Here is a 25,965-nt window from a genome sequence, read left to right as displayed (position 1 = left end):
GGACTCACGCGTGATCATCAGAGCCTCTAAAGAGGTGGAAGAAGAGAACTGACTATACAAAGTTGTTCTTTAATATCCACATACACGACACAGACCCTCCCTCTCTCTTCCTCCCTCCCTTTCTCCCTTCACTTCCCTCTATTGCTCTATCTCTGTCTCTCTCTTTCACACGGTTTTAAAAAAAGATAACAACAGCTCTTCTTCCTGTAAGCGGCCAGAGGTGACCCGTGAAGATGGTTCGCTACTCTCTTGACCCAGAAAACCCTACAAAATCATGCAAATCGAGACCATCAAACCTTTGGGTTCACTTTAAGAACACCCGTGAAACGGCCCAGGCCATCAAGGGGATCCATATCTGGAAAACCACCAAATCTCTGAAAGATGTCACTTTGAAGAAGCAGTGTGTGCCGTTCCGACGGTACAATGGTGGAGTTGGTAGGTGCGTCCAGGCCAAACACTGGGGCTAGACACAGGGTCGGTGGCCAAAAAAGAGTGCAGAATTTTTGCTGCATATGCTTAAAAATGCAGAGAGCAATGCTGAACTGAAGGGTTTAGATGTGGACTCTCTAGTCATTGAGCACATCCAGGTGAACACAGCACGTAAGATGTGCTGACAAATTTACAGAGCTCACGTCCGGATTAACCCGTACATGAGCTCCCCCTTCCACATCGAGATGATCCTCACTGAAAAAAAAAAAACAAAACAAAACAGATTGTTCCAAAGCCAGAAAAGGAGGTTGCACAGAAGAAAAAGATATCCCAGAAGAAACTGAAGAAACAAAAACTTCTGGCACGGGAACAAATTCAACATGAAATAAATGCAGATAAAAGTAAAAAAAAGATAACAACATATTTAATTAATTTATGTTAACTGAAAGAATGAGTGCACATCAAGAAGTCCAATTAAAGTTAATATTGCATCAATAATGCCATGCAATTTATGGCTATGCTTTTTTGCATTTCAAAATGTAAATAAAAACAAGAATTTTTAATTATATAAAATTGTTTTTTTGTAAATGTGGTTCTAGGAGGCATGGACTTAACCACTCTATAAAGAAATTTGAAAAATTGACTCCCAAATGAAGGAATAAGTTTAAATGATACAATTAGTAGATCGTTAGTTTCAATTTCTTCCCAAGAAAGGATTCTAGGTCTTTTTTTCCCACCCCCCACCCCACCCCCATGCTCCCACTTTTGCCTGGCAATCTTGTCTGCTTCCAGTTTCCAGGGGGATCTATTTTTGTTTTTCTTTGGGTTCACCTTATTACTTAGCTTCTCTAGGATGGTGAACTATAGGCTCAATGTTTTTTTTGTTTGTTTGTTTATGGCTTAATTCACTAATGAGTGAGCATATACCGTATTCATATGTTTGGGTCCGGGGTATCTCTCTCAGAATAGTGTTTTCTATTTCCATCCATTTTAGTGATAGCAAAATCCATTGTAATGCAAAGGATAGGTAGGTATAGGTATTAGAATCCAAAGGTCAAATCATATTTTGATTTTGCTTACTTTGTGGCTCATGGAGAATAATGTCTTTCTATGCTATTAGTGGTCTCTTATCTGCTATGTCATAGTTTTCTACCTAGTGGTGGTGTCATTTATTTTCATGCTTGATGCATGAGTTTGGGACTCTAGGCAAATATGAAACACAGACATTTCTGCAGACAGTACCTGGTCCCATAACAGAGATGGTTCAACAATTCTCAATGTTTTCTGTCTCTCTTGTTAAACACATAAAGCAGTTCTTCTAAAATAACCCCAGATAATTTCTGCTTTCTCTGACTTCCCTTAAATCTTCTCTAGGTTGGTTAAGCTGACATGTTTTTCCCTCCGAGGGAAAAGACTAGAAAGCTGCTGGTGTTTGTGGGCCTTGCAGCCTCTGGATTGAGTGAGAAGCTGTTCAGCCTGCCAGAGCTTTAGAGTAAGCACAAAGGCTCGGAAGGACCAAGGTGATGGTTCAGTTAGACCGAGCAGCTACTGTGCTCTCTGTCCATCACCAGCACCGATAAGGGAAGTGATCTGGACTCCTGGCATGCCGCTGTCCCTACTGAGGGTGGATGCTATTCTGGTGGCTGCATCAGCCAGGGCTGTGATTTCAATCTATGCTTAACTTTTTATCTACCCCTCTCTGCCTGTGCCAGCTTCCCCAGTGTTTCTCGACATCACATTAACTCCCCTCCCAGTACAATAATCGACTCTAATCTGCTCTTATCACGGAAATAGAAGAGGTAAAGTGCCTGTAATAGGATCCAAATCAAATCACTTTCACTTCAGCCGGCTTTTGCTGTGAGGCCAAAGATTCCCCGGGGAGATTCAATACAGAGAAACACCTGCAGACACAGGCTGAGGCCCAGAGAGGAGATGGAACAAGACAGGCTCTACTTGCCTGTAGTATCTCCTTAGCTACAAGATGGTCACCTCAGGAATAATGACCTCAGGCACACCCTGATAAACTTGTGACTCAAAGCCAACCCTAGGTCTGCCTCTCTGGCACTTCACCCCTCCCGAAGCCATGTTGAATCAGTTTGCCACGCACAGCACCAGGAAGACGACTGTCTTTTCTTCCCTAAGGTATCTGCTGGGAGCTGTTTCCGTGATTTTCTACTTATTTTTGAGCATTCTAGCCTCAAAGAAAAACTTACTCATATGTATTACTAACTTTTAAGAAATAAAAAAAAGCCAAAACCAAAAAAAACATTCATTAGTTCTTTGAGAGTTTGTACAACATGCTTTGATCCTGTTCACCCTCTTCCAACTCTTCCCAGGTCCCTCCTCCCCAGCGTTGTGCTTTGTTCTTTTTAAATCCTGAAGATCCATTTGTGCTGCCCAATACTGTAGTTGGGGTCTTCCACTGGAGAACCATCAATTTACCAGGAGCTACACTCTTGGAGAAAGCTTTTTTTTCTTCCCCAAGTAGTTAACAGTTTCTACTAGTGCCATGGTTGGCAGGATTCCATTCCCAACTCTCCTGTTCATGCTGGAATTTGGTCCGACTTGGGCTTGCCCAGCTTTTGTGTTCCTCCTTGAAGGTGGCTCTGAACACCCATTACCACCCATCCTTAATCTCATTTATTATGACCCGATTCCATTTGAGGCCCCACTCACTGTACTCAGTGTGAGGGAAGCTAATCAAGCCAGTATCTTTCTGCTTAAACTCACAGCACATTTGGCATGACTATTCCTTGCAAGAACACATTTGGTTAAACCTTGTTCTCATAGCACACGTGTCTGTCTTCATAGTTGAGTTGCTATTTAATAAAAAAATAAAAAGAGTAAAAAGTTATAGTTCATAATCAAACTCAACTGATTGGTAAAGAATGGGAAGAAAGATACTTTTCACAGAATAAAATTTTATAACAATATCAAATTTGTAGTTTTCTCTTTTTATCTCAAATCTTGCTGTAGCTAAAAGCTGAGAAGAGTATTCCCTAAGATCCCTGTATTCTGCAGTGAAGGACTTTCAGAGTTCAGGATAACCCTGTCATGAGTCCCGATGACACGGGTAGCTCATATCCAATACCATCGCTAATTTTTATTTCTCAAGTAGGTGCTATAAGCCACATCATTATATAGTAATTGCTCAGCCATCTTTTCACAAGTGACTAATCAGAACCAAGGGATCTGGTAAAGGCTAAACCAAAAGGCAAGGCTTATTGGTGTGACTGCTTTTGAATAAGTGTCTGTCCTTTGCTGTAGATTTTTCACTGTAGATCAATTCCCTTTCTATTACATATTTGGGGATTAATTCCCTAGTTCAGAACAGTTTCCCACTGCCAGGCCTTGTTCCTCTCCCCTAAGCAAATGCAGAGATTTGCCTTCCTGCAATTATTTTTATCAGCAGGCTGGGGATTGGCTGGTTTGTTTGTTTGTTTTTGTTTTTTCAAGGCAGGGTTTCTCTATAGCTTTGGAGCCTGATCTGGAACTAGCTCTTTTAGAGCAGGCTGGCCTTGAACTCACAGAGATCTGCCTGACTCTGCCTCTGGGATTAAAGGTGTGTTCCACCACCACCTGGTAGAATTGCTGGTTTTAAGGATATATATTACTGAGAACATTTGTAATTGGCAGAACTAAGAATGATGTACAACTAAGAACAAGGTAGAACAAGAAGGAGCAATGAAAGTGATGGATTGAAGAGAGAAGAATAAAAAACTATGGATAGACAGAACCTGTTGTGAGTAGACTTATTTACCCTCAGATATTTAGCCCCCCTTTTGCTATTCATGCAGTCATTAATTGAACCCTGAATGGAGATCTTAAAGACTGAAACTTTTAAGGCCCCCTGTAAGTAGGCATACAAATAGGCATAAAGGGGACTTTGGGGACTGCTACTCTTCATAAAGTGACTTTGAAGCGAGAAGGCTGTTTCTATTCATTAGTTCAAGAAGGTGGCTCTAGGACTGGAGAGATGGCTCGTCATTTCCTAGCACTGGCTGCTCTTCCAGAGGATCTGAGTTCAGTTCCTAGCACCCACACGGCAGCTCACAACCATCTGTACATTTCAGGAGATCGGACACATCTTCTTCTGGCCTCTGTATGGACCAGGCATGTGTGTGGTATACATACATACATGAAAGCAAATGCTCATACACATAAAATAAAATATTATTATTATAAACATCTGTTCTAAGGCTATTACTTAAAGACAATGAGTGCTAATGAAAAAGGAAGATTAGAGTTTTGGTTCCTAGTTGGAAGTCAGCTAATTAGATTTCTTGAGCTTCCTTTGAACAACCTAAACAGAGAAAGATAGAATTAGACGGAGATGCGGGACTTGTAGACTTCCACGTGTGTCCTGGGAAGCAGCATGCTGCTGTCTTCTGTGATAGATGCTAAGAACTGACAGCAGAGAAAAAGATGGAGCTGTTGTTTCACTCTGGGGACTTAAGAGAAGCCAAGGTTTCTCTAACCACCATCCTGAGTTCATGGACGCTCAGCAGTGGACATGCCGTGTCTTCAAAGAGGGGTGAATGTAGGGAATCAGGAAAGGTCTACACAAGCCAAGCACTTTTCACCTCCTTTGGATCTAAAAGTTGCCAGACATGTATACTTCTAGCAAAGGACATATTACGGTGAGGTTTACTGACCAATGTTGTCCAATTTTTTTGATTCCTAATTTGTCAAGCTCTGCCGAGTCTAAGGATAGAATTTCTTCATGGTAGCAATGGGCAGCAGGTTATCTGATTTGTACATATCTGATTGATAATTGTGATCTTGGGAAGCTTTGGTTTAATATGCCCCAGTTTCTCCATCTGTTCTTTAAGGATAATAAAATGTTATATTGTTTAGTGGAGTGGAAATGAACAGCATTGGAACCTCAGGTATTGTTCTCTTCCAACAGAGACCATTTGCTGTGCCCCATTCACGCATTCAGTCACAGCCTGTCAATCATTTCATATCGTACTGCACCTTGAATGTGTAGCCCACAAGTTAAGACTCTATAGACACCCTTCCCAGCCTATTTGAGGTAACTGAACCTCCTGTCTAGACTCCCAACCACTGGCTCAGCTCCTGGTTCTAACCAAATATTTGGCACTGTCATTTTCTTACTTTAGATCAACGATTCTCAAAGATCAGAATACTTAAGCCCTGTTTGGAGGAGCTTCTAAAAATAGATAGATTCACATTTTACCAGCAGATATTTAATTTCAATGTGTCTGGGACAGAGCTGCAGGGTGTGGTCTACAGATCATTCTTTTATGAATGAGAAGGGTTGGAGCATTCTATTGGTGGAGCTCATTCATCCTGCAGCATCCACCTGCATACTGACAACAGTCTAAAATTACCAAATATTTATTGGACATCTACTATACAACAGCTACTTTATTAGCATTGTAAGCATATAATTGTAAATAAGATAGTATCCCCTATGTAGTAGAAAGAATAATGAGCAAACAACACATAGAACAGTTCTGCCTTCTGAATTTTCTCTTTTCTCCCTATTGCCTAGCTCATCCACATGCACCACGTTTCCTGCCTCAACCTTCTCAACAAGCTCATTTACCTAGTCTCTCTCTCAGCATGGTGCTTTCTTCTTGGACCAGTTGTAGTTGCTATTTGACAGGGTTTGCCCCCATTTGTCTGTCTTTTCTCCACAATGGCTGGCTGCTTCTCCATCCAGTTTGCCCGAGTGCTGTTTACTTATTTACGTTTGTATTTGAAGCATCAAGCATTTAAGAGTTACAGCTTGACAGGAACACAGGACAGGATAGGAGCTATGATAGCAAATGAAGCCAGAAGCATGTAAGAAACAGACAGATGACATCCAGTCCTAGAAAGTTAGGAGATCTGAAGACTGAACAAGAGTAAGCTCCGTGGGAATGGGTGGGTGGTGAGTGCATCAAGAGTGAGTTAGTAAGTGGCTTGGTTGATGGAGTATGTGGTTGCTATAGTCATGGAGCTAATAACTGAGTGCATTGTAGTAAGAATATTACTTAGGGAGAGCACAGAGTGCCTAGTTTGACAAATGTAAAAGGGGCCAAGTTCAGATGTTATTATTCCATATTCTACCAGGAAACTCTCAACGCATCCAAAATGCTTAAATGAATAGTAAACTCTCAATGCAACCAAAGCTTTCAAGTGAATAGTGATCTTTACAAACATCGTTATTTTCTTACTCAAAATGGAAATGTGTTCAAGAATTTGGTCACTAGTCTTACATGGTAAAAGGTAACCCACATTTCAAGAGTGTCAGAATGTAAGATTAATTATGGCTTTCTAAAGCTTGCCTCCTTTATGAATTCTGAAAGACCACATGCAAAACATTGACCAGGCATTTCTCTCCTACCTTTTTCTAGTAGCTCCTGGTAAAATAACACTTCATATCCGGAATTAGAAATGTAGAATACATAGATAGTGAGAAAAACATTGGGCAATGATTTCTGCCTCTTGTTTACAATCCAATGGAAGGTAAGGAGGGATTCGATCTATGTTTATGACTTCCTCCTCTCTAGCTTCTAAATATGTGATCTATCACCCTTGCCATGCGTCACCTCCCATCCGTGTAGGGAACAGGAAGGAGACAGTGATGTGGTGGGAGGAGACCATGTATGGAGTTCACTGATGGATGGTACCTTTGCAATTCCTTTCCAGTGAGCATTCTTGAGTGACCACGGTGTGAAGGATTCTGCGTGAACTCAGACTTTGTGCCAAGTACCTGCTATACTTTCTGGGCATTGAAGAGTCAGGATTTCCTTCTTGGAGCTCACAGGCTAGTGTAGAGAGACTCACACATAGCTGCTGTCTTTTTTTTCACTGGACCTGACCATGTAACTTACTCTGAGCTGAATTACTCTCAATGATGCATTTTATGTGCTCTTCACAGTGTTTTAATAAGACCTCAAATTCATCTGGTTCATTAAATTTTTTTCCGTGAAGATTTGGAGCTTTGGGTTCTCTTAAAGTATCATAAATTTTGTCTGTTTTGAGCAAAGCACCTTTTTAAAGGCAAAAGTTGGCTCATAAGAGGGACAATTGAAACAGCCCCTTTTAGATGCAGTAAACCCCATAGTATTGTCTCTCAGGGAGTAACCTGCCCAATCCCTGCAGACTCATGCACTTATTACTGCAGTCCTGCCCACCAGCAGCTGCTAACACCATCCTGCAGCAGATCCCCAGGTGACAGCGCTCTCGGTCCTCTCACCAAGGAAATGGAAAGGCCGGCCTGTCCCTCTCCAAGGTACTACAAGTTCTTCCCTGAGACCAGCCAGTGTTTTTCCAGTTCTTAAGTGCCTGACCCCTGCTTGTCGGTCAGAGCTCCTGGGGTAGCTAGCTTGACCTTCACCTGAGTGAGACAACCTTGTGAAAAGTGCCTTAAGACAGAAAAGGACTTGTATTATATCCCACAAAAGGAAAATCGCATTTCTAGATGATACCTCAGGTAGGTAATGCTGGATATTGTTCTCAGAATAAGCAAGGTCCCCCTCTCCCCCCTCTCTCCCCATCTCCCCTTACCCCCATCCCACCCCACCCCCAAGATCTCAATTTTCTCCCTGGCAATTTTGTCTACTTCCCATAGCCAAGAGGACAACTATATGCTTTTCCTTTGGTTCACCTTCTTACTTAGCTTCTTTGGGATCACCAAGTGTAGACTCCGTGACCCTTGTTTATGGCTAGAAACCAATTATGAGTGAGTACATCCCATGTTCATCTTTTTGGCTCTGGGATACCTCACTCAGGATAGTGTTTTCTATTTCCATCCATTTGCATGCAAAATTTGAGAAGAATGGGGGGGAGCTTGGGAAAGGGGGAGGATTGGGATGAAGGAAGGTTGGATGGGGGAGCACGGAAGCACGGTTCTTAGTTAAGGGAGCCACCTTAGGGTTGGCAAGAGACTTGAACCTAGAGTGGCTCCCAGATACCCAAGCCGAGGTCCCCAGTTAGTTCCTTGGGCAGCTGAGGATGGGGAACCTGAAATGACCCTATCCTAGAGCAATACTGACAAATATCTTGCATATCATCATAGAATCTTCATCTGGTGATGGATGGAGACAGAGACAGAGACCCACACTGGAGCACTGGACTGAGCTCCCAAGGTCCCGATGAGGAGCAGAAGGAGGGAGAACATGAGCAAAGAATTCGGGACCACGAGGGGAGCACCCACCCACTGAGACAGTGGAGCTGATCTATTGGGAGCTCACCAAGGCCAGCTGGACTGTGACTGAAAAAGCATGGGATAAAACTGGACTCTCTGAGCATGGCGAACAATGAGGGCTGATGAGAACCCAAGGACAATGGCACGGGGTTTTGAACCTACGTAATGTGCTGGCTTTGTGGGAGCCTAGCCAGTTTGGATGTTCACCTTCCTAGAAATGCACGGAGGGGGGAGGACCTAGGACTTACCACAGGGCAGGGAAATCTGACTGCTCTTTGGACTGGAGAGGGAGGGGGAGAGGAGTGGGGGGAGAGGGAGAAGGGTGGGAGGAGGGGGAGGGAAATGGGAGGCTGGGAGGAGGAGGAAATTTGTTTTTTTTTTCTCTTTTCTCAATAAAAAAAAAAGTTAAAAAAAAAAGAATAAGCAAGGTCTACCTCTTCAAGAATATTTATCCTTCACCTAGAATGATGAGGCCCGTGGGTCCTATAATTTCACCATTATGAAAGACATTCAAATGAATATCCACAAAACAAAATTAGAAACCTATTATTTACTGGGCAACACTGCTACATCCTTGTTATCCATGCAAGAAAGGACTTACAACAGCGTGAGGAAATATGAAGATATTCTCGTCACATTTGGAATTGAGTCTGGAAACATCAGTGAATTAGTTAATCAATTAATAGCCAACTACTGAATATTTTCCATAATAATCATCACTCGTAAATAATGACATTTCTGGAATCAAGATGATAACGGCAATAAAAATGCTCACAAATCTTAGCATATCTTCTCTCCAGGCACCTTTCCTGCCTGGTGTTTTCCTGACCTTGTGAAGTAAGGTATCCTCTCCCCACAGCTAGGTTAAAAATACCTTGTCAAGAAGATACATGGCTTCTTTTAGTTCTTATTCCATAATAAAATATTTCATAATAGAACTGAGGACAGTTTAACTCAGACAGCATGTTTCATTTTTGCACATAAACCTTTGACATAAGCATTTTACTGCATTGTGTTCAGCCAGTTCCCATCATGCCACCCGGTTTTGATCTATGGGATTTCTTATCTGTGGTCTACATAAAATCAATGAAACCCTCCCTTTCATCTCTGGGAACCTTGCCCTGTGAATCTCTGGCTTGGCCTTAACTCCTTTTTAGAAGATGGCTGTCCCTTCCATTGGTTCCTGGGAGGGTTCTTTGCTCCTTGGTGAACCGGGTCCTTTATCCATTCTTACAAAAGAACCCCACAGATGTCATTTCACATTTGTCAAACCTAAACCACATAATCTTTTTAGCATGGGATAGTTTATGATGTCATCTTGGGGCTTTCTTTTTACCATCTTTAATTAATCTCTGAAATTGTATAGTAAATGAATTAAATGATCAAGAAACTTTGGGGAAACCTTGAGCTGGGTGGGGGACAAATACACACAAATTCCTTCTCCATCAATGTCCTATAATGGGGAATGTTTAATGAATGAACCATGGCAGTTAACTTCATTGTCTGAATTAACTCTATAATTTTAGAACTTAGGGCACTTATATTTTAAATTTAGTCACTTAGCTTAAAAGACTGAAATCATTGAGTTGGGTCTGTCAGGATGCTGTAGGAAAGCATAAACACCACTTACTGCTACTGTAAGATACTGTCTTGGTGGCAGAAGAGGAAAGGAGTTGAAAAACAATTATTCTTGCCTTTGGGCAATAGTTTCATTTTTCTGGTAGTCAATATTTAATCTAACTACTCATTAAAACATAGTTAATACCTCCTGATGTTTCCTGGAAGAATATGTAATTTATTCTAAATGAAGAAGTAATTTTAAAATACATATTTCATGGAAAGCCACAAAAGTTGAAATGAATCCTATATTTGAGAGCTTAAAATTGGTTCTCCTTTAAAAAGCCTAGTAATGTGTTCTGGGTATTATGTTGACTTCTTAAAAAATTAAGACTACATTTAAAAAAAACCCAAAATCTTCAAGCTCAACTTCTTTATCAGATAAATGGTTTATACATTCTGACCTGGAAGTAACAAACAAATGGTATTTCTTGTAATCCCTGTGCATGTAATATGTTTCTCCTTGCGTTCCCTCTGTGCCAACTGCTATAGAAAGCTTACACAAAGCATTTTGGTGAAATGACTTTGAACACTTATAAGACTGACATGAGTACACCAATAGTAAGTGCTAGCAACTTAGAATCAACCAGCTCACGCCAGAAGTGCATATCCTTAAAAAAGACTACAAACACTGAATTTCTAGAAGATTCTATTTGGCTGCTTGTGTCTTTATTGAGGTTGTTTTCATGATTTATTTAATTAATTAACAAGAATTTCATATGAAGCTTTAACTGAAAGTAGAAGTTTCTGATCAAGTTTCTGACTTCGAAACATAAAGAATGAAAAGCAAAGGTTGGCAACTCATAAAGTAACCATGCAGCACTAATAGATCTATAATAAGCAGGGACCAGTTTAATATGCTAACTCTATAAAGGTTATTTAAGCTAAGGAGTAAGTTGATGTCATGGTTTGTTTGGTTAGAAAGGGCCTCTTTTCTTAGCTCCATTGCCATTTAAGTATCTACAAGACTGTGTATTATTAGTTACATTCTGCATGTCAGAATATAAGGCAAAGTCAAAAAAGCCAAAAGCCAAAGGGCAGCAAGTTGAAGGTATCACCAAGTATTTTGATTAGTGAGATTTATTGGGTGGAGAATTCTATTTGAGTTTTCTTCTGAAGTGCTGCAGTGAAGTGTAAATCTAATCTTAATCAATAAAAACCAGGAGTTAGGTATGGGGCAAAGACCTGGAAGATCAGAAACTGGGACTAGCTGCCAGTTGCTTTTTTCCTGTCTCTGTTCCACCATCAAAAAGGTGCTGAGGTCCTGTCTCCACCCCACTTTATCACTTCCTGCCTCCACCTCCCGAGTGCTGGGATTAAAGGTGTGTGCCTCTATTGCCCAGCTTCTCTGGTTAACTAGTGACAAGCTCTGCCCTCTGCTCTCCAAGCAAGCTTTCTTTGTCAGAACACAAGCAAAGTATCACAGAAATCTATAGAGGAAGAGAAAAAGCTTTCTAGGATTTATGGACTTCTCTATGTACAGATTTTTCATCTTTTTGTAAGGATTTCTTGTATGATGGTCTGGTCAGTTGTTTTTAAAGTTATTTATTTCCTTTTCGGGGATAGTTTGAAAGATTTATTTATTTTCCTTTTATGTGTCTATGTACCACATGTGCCTGTAGAAGAGAATCCTCTTGAGTTGGAGTCTCAGATAGTGGTGAGCTGCACTGTCAGTGCTGAAATCAAACCCAGGTCCTCTGCAAGAGTAACAAGTATTCTTAACTGCTGAGCAATTTCTCCAGTTTCATTCTCCAAATATTTTTGATGAATTAATAATATGGGGCACCAAAAGAGGATAAATATCTACTTTTGTGAAATATAAAATTATTTGGTTTTCTGTTTATATGGGTTGATTATTTTCACTGTTTTGTTAATCTTCTGTTTTTTTTTTCAGGTTTGATTTGTAGGCTGGCTTAGCATTTCTGTATAGTTCAATTGCTGTTTTCCTTTAGAATATTACACATTAGGAAACAAATTGTAGTAGAACTTTGGATGAGTTCATGGACCACAGCCTACCAGGAGAACAAGCATCAGGAAGAACCGAGTTCCACGTGGAAGTTTGCTAAAGTTTTCCTGGGTGCTAGCTAACAGGAGTTCTAAAATGTCCTAAACCAGTCCTCAAAGTCCCATGGCATGCATGTAGACCCTTGTCTCCAGACTCACTTCAAGGAATGTAAGAATGTATCTTATTTTTCTTTGAGGACTAAGGAAGTGTTATTGGGTGGTCAGTGCCTATTGCATGCATTCCCTGGGCTCAGCTCCCGACTGTACGACACCCAGAGCCTCACTCCGATGAGCCTGAAGAAGAGCCTAATAAAACAATAACCCAATAATAGACTCTCAACTTTTGGGTCTGCTTTTGGAATGAACAATGATATTGATTCCTATTTGATAGTAACCATTTTACATTATCAATGCTTCATGACCACATTATATGTTTGCAGTGACATACGTATATGGCAATTATTTATTAATGTATTGAATGTGTAAGTACATATATAGATTTTCATTTAGGCAACATTACTATGGATGAAAGCATCAAATTTGTCTGCTTGGCAACTAAGTTACGGACTGTTTGTAGAGCATAGGTGACTCAAAGGAGGAGGGGCAGGTGTGGGGTCAGACACTCAGCTCTTCAGTTTGTATTAGAAAGAATCAATAGAATTCTTTTGGTGAAGGCTTTAACTGCGGAAACCCAAAGCTTAAAGAGGACCACACAATTTCTAATTACCTGAAGGATATTTTAGTTGGCATCTTTGCTGTGACAAACTTGGCATCTCCATGGGATCGTTACACACATTCACCAAGAAAACTCAGAAGAGATATGCCACATGCTTGCCTTAAACACATACAGAATTGTCGTAATACCAGTTAGCCTCAAGGGTTAAACTAAGGGAGAGACAGAGCCTCAAATGTCAGTTGCGCTGATGGCATAAGAAGAAAAAGAAAAGAATCAGGACCCCTGGAACTGATTTATGGAGGAGGGCAGTGAGATTTTATGGAGTGGAAACGTAACAGATGGTCCACACTGTTCTCATCCCCACCGCCGCCCCTCCTCGAGCCACTCTGGAGCACACTCTGCAGTAACACAAAGGCGGAGGCGCTCCTCAGAAGATCGGCTGGCATCAACACTCTTGTGGTCTTAGCACAACGACCACTCTCGGCATCCCTGCTCTCTAGATTCATAGTTTTGGATATTGCGAGTGATGGACTTTTATTCTCTTCCCTAAGTACCACTGTTGTGCCGACATGATTTATCAGAGGCTTGGGGAGTCACAGGTGCACCCCCGAGCTTCCTGTCTAGACAGGACTTATGAAATCATTACTCAATGCCTCCCAAATTCACTTCAATGAATCATGAGTTGGCTTAATAAACCACTGTCATTAATTCTTTTATTCTTAAAATAAGGAAAAGTTTTAAAAAGTATTCTTTTAGAAACCAGTTATCTTTACAATTTTCCTCATGTGTCAACTTGCTTAAACAAATGACTGAAAGAAAACAGAGTTTATAAAGCACACACTTTATTCCTTAATGTCCTTAACCTCATTTGCTAATTTTGTCTAAAGATCTAAAACAGATTTCTTGAAGTTCAATATTATTAAGTCCAGAACACGAGACTGAAAAGTCTTGGGAGTCTCCCAAACTAAGCATCTTGCAGTTGGAGAACCATGCAAGATTCTTTGTTTGGAGTTCCTGTTTAGTAAGCCATCTCTCCCAGAAAGACAGTCAAGTCCCCAGGTCTTGCCACTTGTCAAAAGCTTTGTACCAACATCTATCTATAGGAACAAGTGATTGCCTGACAGACTGATCCTTTTGAGAAAGTGGCAGAAATCTAATTTTTCCTCCAGAAAATTTCTTTCAATGTGTGATGGTGCAAACATGAACTCACAGAGACTGTGACAGTGTGCACAAGGCTTGCACAGTAGACACCAGCCCCATCCCTAACCCAGGACCTGTCTCCAACGGACAACTGTTCAAGAAGGAAAAATTAATTTTCTTCAAGAGCATTTCACCGGGGATACAAACCACGTTTAAGGGTATGCTCCATGTCCAGCAGGAGAAGGTCAACAGATGAACCCAATGGTGTTTTTGGAGGATTTATGCCTCACATTTTTTAACTTGAGCATTTTTTAAAGATCTGCATAAAGTATGTGTGTCTCTCTGTATTAGCACTTTTTCAATTCTGGCTCTGTTTTTCTGTTTGAATTTGTCCTATTCTGTCTTGTTTGTTCAGTTGCTCATTTTCTAATGAGAGAGAAAAATAAGGGTGTGGATTTGGGTGGGTAGAGAGGTGGGGAGTGTTAAGTCTGGAGTGTAGCCCCAGCCCTCTGGCCTGGGAGTTGCATTAGTCTGGACTCCGAATTCCAGGATGCCACTCCCACAGGTATTTAAGTGGGCTCCCAGAGAAGAAACATATGGTTCCGGGTTTGCATGTGCTCCCTGCTTCCCTGTCTCCCTGCCACGTGCTCAGCCACCTGAGAGGGCCGTATATAATAACGATGGGCATTTTAATTTGGTTTGATCTGACCTAATTGGACTTCTTTGCACCTGCAGAACCACTCTTCTTAGTATTATTTTTTCCTAACAGGAAGGATCTGGGAGAAGTTGGGGGAGGGGGATTGTGATCAGAATATATTATGTAAGAAAATCTGTTTTCCACTAAGAATGTGTGGCAATATATAATTTTCCTTCCTGAGGCAGCCATCCCTCACCGCTGGTTCTCAGGTAGTATGGACTCCTATCCCCACTAGTCTAGACCCATAACTTTTGTTTTACATGAACGTGGGTATTTCAAGAGCTCTAAGAACTCAAGCTTTGAAACATCCTATACATTAGAATAAACATTAATAGCCAGCAAAGGCTGTTTCTGATCCTTGGTTGATGTTAACCGATTTTTTTTGTCTCATAAAGAATAATAACATATTCTCAAGCAGCTGACACATACACAGTCCTGCTGATATCTTGCATCTTGGCTTTGATCCTGCCTCAGCCAAAGCGCTCATTTCTTAGCCAGATTTCGGTTGCTAAGCCTCTTTGTCTAGCTGCAAAAGTACCCAAGTGGAATCCTTTTCCCTTTCCAGCTCATGTCTCAGGCCAAAAAAGACCTGCTCCTTCTGCTACCAATAACCTGATTTTTTTAAACCTTTCACACAACCTTTAAAAGTATGTCCCATTGTTAGCAGTGCTATTGATTCCCAAGCCCACAGATGCCCCTCTTTGCTTTGTCTCCATTCTCTTCCCATGCTCACTGACATCAGCACAGCACTGATCTCGTCCTCTCCAAGGCAGACTTGTCTGTCCATTTCTTCCCATCCTGCTAGAGAGAACCTGGATCATTCTAGTTTGGTTTGAACCAGAATTTGATCTCCGAATCTTTACACAGGTCTGTTGCCTTTCTTTCACTACTTAGAAACCTTAAATTCCAACCATGCTGTTTCTGATACAAAGTGTTTTATCTTCCTAAATTTGGAATATATTGAAACTGTTTGGAAACATGTTTAGCCACTAAACTCTTAATTTTTGTATTTCACCCTCTCCTTAATTGCTCCCTTTTGGTCTATTTTCCACGGCCAGTGAGGTGCTCACGGCATCTCAGAAACCCTTGCCCACGTGATCATTGGCTTCTTTGCTCAGATCTCACTCTCAGCTGTCAATTCCCTGCAGTTGAATTAAGACACTAAGTCTCTGTATTTGTGCTTTTGGCTCTGGTCGTAATATAAAGACCGTATACTTGCCAGCAGCTGTGCCGAATTCCAGTTACTCAAAGGAAGAACAGGAGCCAGCTCTTCCCTCTGCAGAGGTCACATCTAGTGAGGAAAACAGTCACCAAAAATGATTTTCTCTCTGTGCAATGTGGACAGAAACAGGCAGTGTTCGGGAGGTTCTTGGCTCAGGGCTTCAGTTTGTTTTGCAAATTCGGAGGCTGAGGGCTGTGAGCTATGGTGTCCTATCAGTTGCTTTCTGTGAAAAAATGTTTTTATATAAACTAGAAAACTGCTATGGAGTTGTAAACAGATGGTTCCTGTCCCGACTGCCTGGTCTAAATAACCAACTCAGAGTCTAAATTTGAATTACAAATGCTCAGCCAATAGCTCAGGCTTATTTCTGGCTAGCTCTTACATTTTAAATTAACCCATATTTTTTTTTATTTATGCTCTACCATGTGTCAGTACCTCTATTAAAGTAGAATGTTCATCTCCTGCTCCCTCTGTGTTTGGTTGGCAATTCTCTGATTCTGCCATCCTTCCTCTCAGAATCCTGGGTCACGCTGTCTCACCCGATCTCTTTCTGCCCAGCTACCGGCCAATCAGCTTCTTCACTAACCAACAATAGTAATATAGATTCACAATGTACAGAAAGATTATTCCATAGCATAGAGTCATAGCCTGTATTTAGCATATTAAAAATTCCTAAATTCTGATGTAAACATCAAACCCAGCCCAATGGGATCTCCTCTTCCTCTTAGCTTATTCTGTGGCCTTCCAGGGTGATTAGGAAGTCCAGTGAGGCACATCACACTTTTCACCATGTTATGCTGAATCGTGAGTTCTTCAAGACTGGGTTACTTTCCTTCTGTAATCAGGGACTATATTAGATGATCCATCCCTTTACGACCCCTAGCACTTGGGACAAATTGCTACACTCTGGAGCTTCTCAATCAGTGTCTGGGAAGTCAACGGTTGACTGAAGTTGTTGGGGGTTGTTGCTGCTGCCTGTTGTGTGACCCCCATTTCCCGGGAGGAGGTAAGAGGTGAGAAGACACAGAGGCAACATCACAGACTCCAAGAGATCCCAATGCCGAGGTTCTTTATTTTACAAGGGCTGGGGGAGGGGTTATGGGGTTAGAGAAATTAAGCTGCTGCAGGAATGTTTTCTGGTTGGTCCTTTTGAAACTGGTCATTACTGCTGGAGTGTTGTGATTGGCTAGGAGTACGTGTCATTAGTTACTGTGCTTTTGGTCCGCTGACAGGTTGTTTTGTCCAATTTTGCTTATTCATTGTGCGTTTGCATGTGTTTGATTGTGCTTGTGCTATTGCCCTGACACAGGTGACAAAGTTTTTAATATTCAGAGAAAAGTATATATGACACACTGAAGTGCAGAGGAAAAAGTAGTGCATGATTTATAAAAACTAGCACAGTCAGAAAAATCACACTAACTAAGCTTCAAGGAAAATTATTTAAATTTAAATGCACTGAGTTATTTTCAACATTCAAAATATTGAAGGAGACATGAAACATTAGTCATTCATTTGTATCTTGACTCACTAAACTGAAATGACATTAAGAGAGTTGAATTTTATGATAAACAACTAATGTCAGATCCATTGCAAGTTTACCAGAATCTTGGTAAGAGAGTCAAGTAAGTATTTGACGGAAGGGTAAATTAGGGAGAAAGAAATCTAGAAAGTGGTTGTTGAGTCATGATGCCTATTAGTTTGTGAGGGCTGCCATGACAAGATACCATGCCAGAGAATATAGGGCTAAAATTAATATGTTGGCAAAATTGGTTCCTTATGTGGCCTGTGAGAGGGAAGGGTTTCAAGCCTGTGTTCTTGACTTGAAGATGTCTTTCATAAATTTCTGCTTATTCATATTCACTTCCCTCTACATACATCATGTGTCCATATCCCCACACATGAGGATGCCCTAACTTCCTTCCCTCCACACACATCATGTGTACACATCCCCCCCACGGGAGGATGCCACTCACAGGTTTAGTACTTACTTTAATGGCCTCATTTTCACTTGGCTACTTCTGTGAACACTTCAACAAGCAATTGCCAAATAAGATGAAACTGTAGAATATTAAGAAACATGACTTAAATTTATGAATTTAACCCACAACAAGGTCAGTGCTCACCGGAGTAAAAATAGCAGGTATTAATGGGCCAGCAGGATGTCTCAGGAGGGAAAGTCACCTGCCTCCCAGCTGGATGATCTGAGCACAATCCTTGAAAACTACACAGCAGGGAGAACTAACTACATGAACATATACACAGACACACAGATACATACACACACAGGCATACACACAGGTGCACACACAGACACATACACACACAGACACAGATATAGACAGACACACACAGACGTGCATGTACATACACAGACACAGATAAGCAGACAGACAGACACACAGACACACACACAGAGACACAGATACACACAGACACACACAGACATGCACAGAAAGATACAGAGAAGCACACACAGACATGCATGTACATACACAGACACAGATAAGCAGACACAGACAGACACACAGACACGCACACACAGAGACACAGACACACCCAGACACATACACAGACATAGACACACACACAGATACACACATAGACTCACACAGACAGACACATACAGACACACATAGACAGACACAGAAACAGACACATACAAACACGCACAGAGACACGCACACAGACACACACAAATAAAAATAAGAATTTAGAGAGGTTAGGTAGCTAGGCTTCGGGTTATCTATGTAGAAGACTGGAGGTTGATTCAAGATGTGTGGATGAAGATGCTCCATCCCACTTACACATGCTGAGTTTGGGATGTGTGCTAGTACAGCTGTTTCAGTGCAGAATAAGGAATACACACAGGGAGAAGCTGACCAATATGAAGAAAGACAGAATTTGGTAGTCATGAGCATGCATACTCATATGTTAGGTACTAAACATGTACTAAGTAGCTACTCTATATCCAATTTTGTACTTTGGTGGCATTTAAATCTAAGTTATGGGATCAAGATTCCTAAAGTAACATGAAGAAAATATAACCAATATGGAAACAAACAAACAAACCCAAAAGCAACTGGAAAAAAAAACTACCAAGATGAATGAAAACCACCAGTCAAGAGCTGGATTATAATCAAGCTGGGCATGGTGGCGCACGCCTTTAATCCCAGCACTCGGGAGGCAGAGGCAGGCGGATCTCTGTGAGTTATACAGAGAAACCCTGCTACAAACAAGCAAACAAACAATGAAGAAGAGGAACAATCCAAGAAATAAAATGAGAGGACGCCATGAGGGAGAGGATGCAACACACTATCAGATTCTACTGGAAGACAATGGTGTTGAGGATTGGAACCAGTCAGATTCTGTCAGGCAATCCCCGGCCTGTAACTGATGATGGGATAGGAAGAGGAGCAGAGATATTGCATAAGGTTTCCTAAAATCCTACCTGGGTTTGTGGTTGTGAGATTAGAAATAGTTGCAGTCAAACATGGTATAGCAGGAGGTAGGAAGGAAGCTGGAGAAATACCTCCTGTCCTCTGACCACCTATGATACTTTCCACTGACAAGCCCAATTGAAGGTCAGAGGGACAGGAGCTGTTGCTACAACTCATAAAGGGCAGCTTCTCTGAGCTGGGGGAAAGCAGGTAGGGCAATGGGAACTATTCCATTCAGGTTTTAGCATTGCCATACTTGGTGACTGGGGTGTGGGAAAAGGAGCATTATGGGAAGTGGAAGGCAGCTTGTGGCAGGCTGAGGGGCAGTGAAAGGAAACACTGATGCATCGGGTCCATCCAAAATTCTTAAACTTGGAAAGGAAAGAAGAAAAATCACATCTTGGCTACTAGAGTTCACATGAGACAAAGCAGGTGAAGTACTTAGGCTGAGAAGAGGAGTGAGCCTGCTACACAAGCTGCGGGGGGGGGGGGGGGGACAATGCCTAAGAGGAAGGAGTTGCTTGAGACCAGAGAAAAGCTCTCCTGCTGACCTACAACCTCCTAGGTTCTAGGTGGATGAAATCAAGAGACTGTGGCAGAGGAGAGGATGCAATTGAAGGCTTGGCCACGATCACGTCCAGCTGAAGGCTGTGGTCATGGCTAACACCCGTGACACAACAACGTGACGATTCCCACGGAGGTAAATGCTTGTGGAACCGCTCCCCAGTCAACAGATCCGCTTTTCTGCACAGGCACTTTCTAAATCCTCATCCCCAAGGAACCGTTGATAGCTACAGGTAGCTTCCTGCCTGACGCACAGGAAGATTCAACTGCTTCTATTTTAGATTTGTGTTCAAAATTAATTCTCTTTCTTCTTGTTGGGTTTTCTTTGGAAAACCATCCATAAGCGGGAGAGATGGACACATTGGGTGGTTGTTCACTAACCAAAAGCTGCAGCCACAGGGTACACTGGGAAAGCAATGCCGGAAGAGTAGGCAATGCAAAACACCACTGTTTTCTTAAGCAATATTTTTATTGCTTCTTCAGGCTATCAGTTTTACTCCAAGAACGACGTTATTAACAAATTGATTGAGATGGATAGTGCATTTTGTGTTTGGCATTTGTATTCTGTGAGTTTAATTCAGCTCAGTTTTATGTGCCTGGAGGATGAATTCAAATGATTATATTCAGAAGAACTTTGAGTAATCGAAGTCATAAATGTGTGAGGCTTTGTTACTGTAAAATAGCAATGCAACATTTTTGGACAGTAACAGCCATTTGAACAGCCTAGCAATGACTTAGAGTTGGCACCACAGTTGGCCTGTTTCTGCCTCACTTAACTCGGCATTTAAGATTTGAATCCAATCTCCCTGTCCTTGACTTTATCTACCTCTTTAAAAAAACGATTTCTATCCAAAGTTAATTATAATTTACACGCAATAGATTTGCTAAATTGCTTCCAGATCTGCGCTTTTAAAAAGGAGAAGCAGACAGCAAAGAAACTCTTTTCCTCCAAAAGGAATCTTTGTTTTTCTCCAAATGTATACTTTGTTTAGCTCTATGCTCAGCTAAATTTCCCTATGTTGAAAGACAGTGTCTAGTAAACTTGGAATGATCTAGAATGGGCATTACTGGGCGCAGTGCCTCGGGGTTTCATTATTTTCTCCAGCTATTAAAGAAATGTGAATCTATTTTTAGAAATTGGGCAAATACAATTTGCTGGGAAATATTTACCATGAACCTAAAGCAAAGAAGGCCAATACAATCCCCCTCCTGTTTCAGGCTGACTGATTGTCCATGGCTGCCTTTGGGCCATGCTGCCACATATTTTTGCGGGTGGGGAATGTGGTTCTGGAGAGCTGCTGAGTAAAGACCTTCGCTCTTCACAGCGAATGTCAGGCTGTGATTCAGGGTCCACCACCGGATTAATGACTTATCACAAATGAGTTGGTGACATTTCTCCTTTAAAAAGCTTGCCTTTAAGGATGGGGAGAGCAGCGGGGGGACGACAGATGAACTCTCCCACTCCCACCCCCTGCTCATCAAAACCTGAGGCATGTGAGAGAATTGGCCTTGAGGTAATAGGAGTAGGGGAGCTGCCCCTGGCCTTTATCAGTGGCAGCAGTCAAGAGAGTAGTCCCCATACCACATCTGGGTGACACAGTAGAGCTGGTGGCCTTGACGGAGATCTGATGTTGAGAATGGGAAGCGGAAGAACTGGCCCCACCCCTTCCTCATAACTAGCCCTGGCAATGCAGGAGAGCTCACGCTGGTGGTGAGGGCTGACCAACCCTGCAACTACCCAGGCCCAGACCCAGGGTTATGAGTTGTCCCACCCCAACATCCACCCTATCTGTGATCTGCTGGAGCACTGAAGGGACCTGACCTGCAGACCCAAAGCTGGAGGGTCTCCACAACAGAGGGCAACAATGGAATAAGCAAGAGTTATCCCGTGAGGGCCCAGCATCGATAGTGTAGCAGAAACCAGAAGGCCTCGAACCAGACCAATGACTCTGTACAATGAACACTTGCAAGGAAAGACAGAAGGGTTTGCTGAGGGACTCACTGTGCCACACTGCAGCTTCCATGATGAGATTCATTTTTCTCTTTTGTGTTTTTTTCCTTTCTTCTTTTGTTCTTTCCTCTTATTTTATTTATGAGGGGACGTTGCAAGGGCAGAGGGCTGATACAAAGGGACAGGGAAATGAATGGGATAGAGATGCATGATGTGAAAGACACAAAGAATAGATAGAAAAGAAAGTTTAAAAAGTATGCTTGTGATAAATAATGAGCTGGAGAGGTGGCTTAGTGGTTGAAAGCACTGCCTACTCTTCCAAAGGTCCTAAGTTCAATTCCCAGCAACCACATGGTGGCTCATAGTCATATGTAATAAGATTTGGTGCCCTTTAGAGGAAGAGACCTGGACAGTCATCCTCATCAACTTAGACCATGAAACCCAGTATGGATAAGTTCAATAGAACCACCATGTACGGCTGCCACGCATGCTTCAGCATTGCCAGGGCAAAAATTTCATTTTTAAAAAAGTTTCTGTGATAAATACAATTTTGAGTAGAAAAGTATAAATACACTTTCATGAACATCTATACATAACCAGCAGCAGGATAACTTCTCAATGACATGTTATAATTTACATTCTAGGGTCTGTAAAAGCTTTAAAATTCCATCAGGTTTAGTTGTAAAATGGCAGATAACTACTCATAGTCCCATCAAAAGTAGATGTGATCAACAGATTGTCACCTAGTCACACAAAGGGGATTGTTGGGTGGTGAAAAGAGTGTATATTAATGCAAACATTCACATGGAGGGTGGTGGTGGCAGAGTTATTATGCTCAGTTGAAAAGGATCTGGAAACAGGAGAATGCTTGTTTCATATTCCACTTAAGACAATTCTAGAAAATGCAAATGATACAGGACAGAAGACAGACAATTGCCTATTGATAATATGAAGGACAGAATGGATGACAAAGGGACACAGGGACACTTTTGGAGGAGATGCTATAGTTACTTTTCATCATGCATTGAGACCTTCACAGATATCTGATTGTGCTCAACTGGGAAAATTGTAACTTTTGCACATTGTATTTGCATAATACCTTGATATAGTTACACAACAAAGGGCACAGATGTTTGTCCACTATTGTTCTGTGCCAAGCATTTGAATGATCTATAGTGAGTACAGTATTTCAGTCACTGAACACTTTCATCAGGGAATAGCCTGGTCTTTAATCACTTTTCTCTGTCCACAGATCTTAATTTTGTTTATTTTTATTGTTCTTCTAATCTCTATTTCACAAGTTTCTGCCCAGATTTTTTTTGTTGAATTCCACTAAACATATAATACCAGTCCTTTTTAAATTCCTGCCCAAATCCCCAAAGCTTAACAAAGACTCCCGAACATGTTTGATGAGGTCATGATTATCTTAATAAGGAAATCAGACAAGGACACGACAATAAAAGAAAACTGTCAGCCACTGGCCCTGATGAACCCAGATAAAAAAAGAAAATCTTATAGATACTTTAGAAAACTGAATTCAGTGGCATACATACTGAAGGACCATTCATCAGGATTAAATAGGATCTGTATCAACAGAGCATGGATTCAACACACAAAAACCTAAAGGAGGGGCTTCTTATTAACAAAAATGGATAAAAGTCACGTGGACCCTTTAGACGATGCAGAAAATAATCTGACAAAACTCCAACAGCATTTAATAATACCCCAATACTACATACAGGAAATATGTACCTCAATAAAAATGAACTCTGACCAAATATGGGAAGCCTGCCTCTCATACTGTAATCACTGGGAAAGGCTGAAAGACTTTCCTCTGACTCCTGGGAAAGATAAGGATGACTGTACTCACTCATTCTAAACAACATGGTATTTTACTAAAAGCCAGAGCATGTAGGTAAAGGGAAAAACATTGGAAAGGAAGAGGTTAATTCAGCCTTGTCTGCAAATATGAAGGGAACCATGAAGATTCTACCAAAAAACAAATCAAAACACCTATCAACTAATAGCAAAACTGGTAAAGCTTCATGCTATAGAATTAACGTACAAAATCAGGGACATCTCCACACATTAACAATGTACAACCTAAAATGTAATGAAGAAAACATTTTCATTTTTTAAATGTAGCAGGAAATGTAGTTGATAAGGTAATATAGTGAAATAAATCTATATCTATCTATCTATCTATCTATCTATCTATCTATCTAATTTAGATTAATGGCTAAAGTAGATATAACCAAAGATATGTGTTCATAAATTAGAAGAATTAATATTGTGTTGTGAGTAGTTATCCAAATATTTGATATGTTCTCTATTAAACTTAAAAAAGTGTGTTTTTTTTTATAGAGTGGATACAACAATCCCAAAAGTTCTACAAAAGTTGAAAACTCCCAAAGAAATCATTAGCAAGAATAATAAAACTGGAGCACCATACTACCTGTCCCTAGATAAATTGCAAAGCTATAATAAACAAAATTACTTATACTGGCATTTTAAAAAGACACATGGCCAATGGAAACGATCAATGAACCTAGAAATGAATCTGTACATTTATGGTCAGTTGATTATTTACACTCTTGTCAGGAACACACAATATGGGAAGGAAGTGTGTTCAATACATGGTGCTGTAAAAAGTAAATCTTCAAATCTAGAAAGATGAATGCATACCCTTATGCCATACCACATTTAAAAACCAACTCAAATAGACTAAAGACTTCAACAACGACTTTACTCTGTGAAACTTACTAGAAGTAAACAGAGAGAAAAAAATCCCCAACATTGACTACTGGGATAATATCACATGGAAAATATTTTGTATAACTAAAGAAACAATCAACTGAATGAAGAGACAACTGGATGAAGCGTGAGAAATACAGTTAGTGAGGGGATACTTTCCCAAGCATGCAAAAACATCCAACTCAATAGTATGGAAGCTAATAAACCAATTGAAAATGGGCATAAGACATGGATGAACACACACGTGGTCAATGGGGACATCAAAAGCACTCAACATTCCTAATCATTAAGGAATCAAAAACTAAAACCACAGTGAAATATTATCTCATACCTGTTAAAGGGGATATTATTAAAAAGATGACGAAACTTTTGATGATGAGAGTTTTGGTCAGGATTAGAGTGAAGGGGATGGACACCTGTCAACATGTGGTGGGAGAATAAATTGGTCTAACCACAATGAGAGATAGTATGGAACCTCTTCAAAAAATTAAAATAAGTGGTTGGAGAGATGGTTCAACAGTTAAGAACATTAGCTGCTTCTTCAGAGGACCTGGGTTCGATTCCCAGCACCTACAGGGCCACTTACAACTCTGGCCTCCACGGACACCAGTCAGGTGATACATGGACACACACACACACACACACACACACACACACACACACAGGCAAAGACTCACGGGCATAAAATAGAAATAAACATTTCACAACAAACAATCACAAATAAAAGTAGAACTACCATGTACTATAGAAATCCCTCTCCTGGATATATACCCACTTCTAAAACTTATCTCACAAAGTAGCGTGTTTCCTTAATGCATTAAAGTTCTGAATCCCCACTTCTTTTCTCCCTCCTCCTCATTCCTGATTAAGTATTTATATTCCAAGTGTTATCCCTTACAGCGGAGAGTCACACTTATCTACTGCATGGCCCATGCATCTCCCTATGTCCTCTTCCCTTCTGCTCATGGTTCATTTCAGTTTGCTGCCTCTATGCACAAGCACGTGCACGTAAATACAAATGTATGTGAATTAGAAGCTAGCATCACATAGGACAGATACACAAAATGTTTGTCTTTCAGAGACTGAGTTGTCCCAGTTAATATGATATCATCTAGATCCACCTGAAAGTTTCATATTTTATGGCTGAATAATATTCCATTGTATAGACACACTACACTTTTGCTCTCCATTCATCTGTTGATGAGTATCTCAAACGACTCAATTTCTTTGCTTTTGTAAATAGAGAAGCAATGAATGGGAAAAAAAGGCCTTTGTAACAGGATATAGAGTCTGTTGGGTATATACCTGGGAGA

At 41.0% G+C, this 25,965-nt stretch overlaps 1 pseudogene; it reads left to right on the top strand.

Annotated features, from left to right (window-relative positions):
- Positions 1 to 233: 233 nt before the first annotated feature.
- Positions 234 to 25,965, top strand: part of LOC121441394 — a 48,290-nt pseudogene continuing 22,558 nt past the window's right edge.

Source organism: Microtus oregoni, unplaced genomic scaffold (genome assembly GCF_018167655.1).
Source record: "Microtus oregoni isolate MIOR12 unplaced genomic scaffold, Mior012 000077F_ref0000221, whole genome shotgun sequence".
Classification (NCBI taxonomy): Eukaryota; Metazoa; Chordata; class Mammalia; order Rodentia; family Cricetidae; genus Microtus; species Microtus oregoni.
Note: the sequence above shows the minus strand (reverse complement) of the source record. Positions and strands in the feature narration are given on the sequence as shown.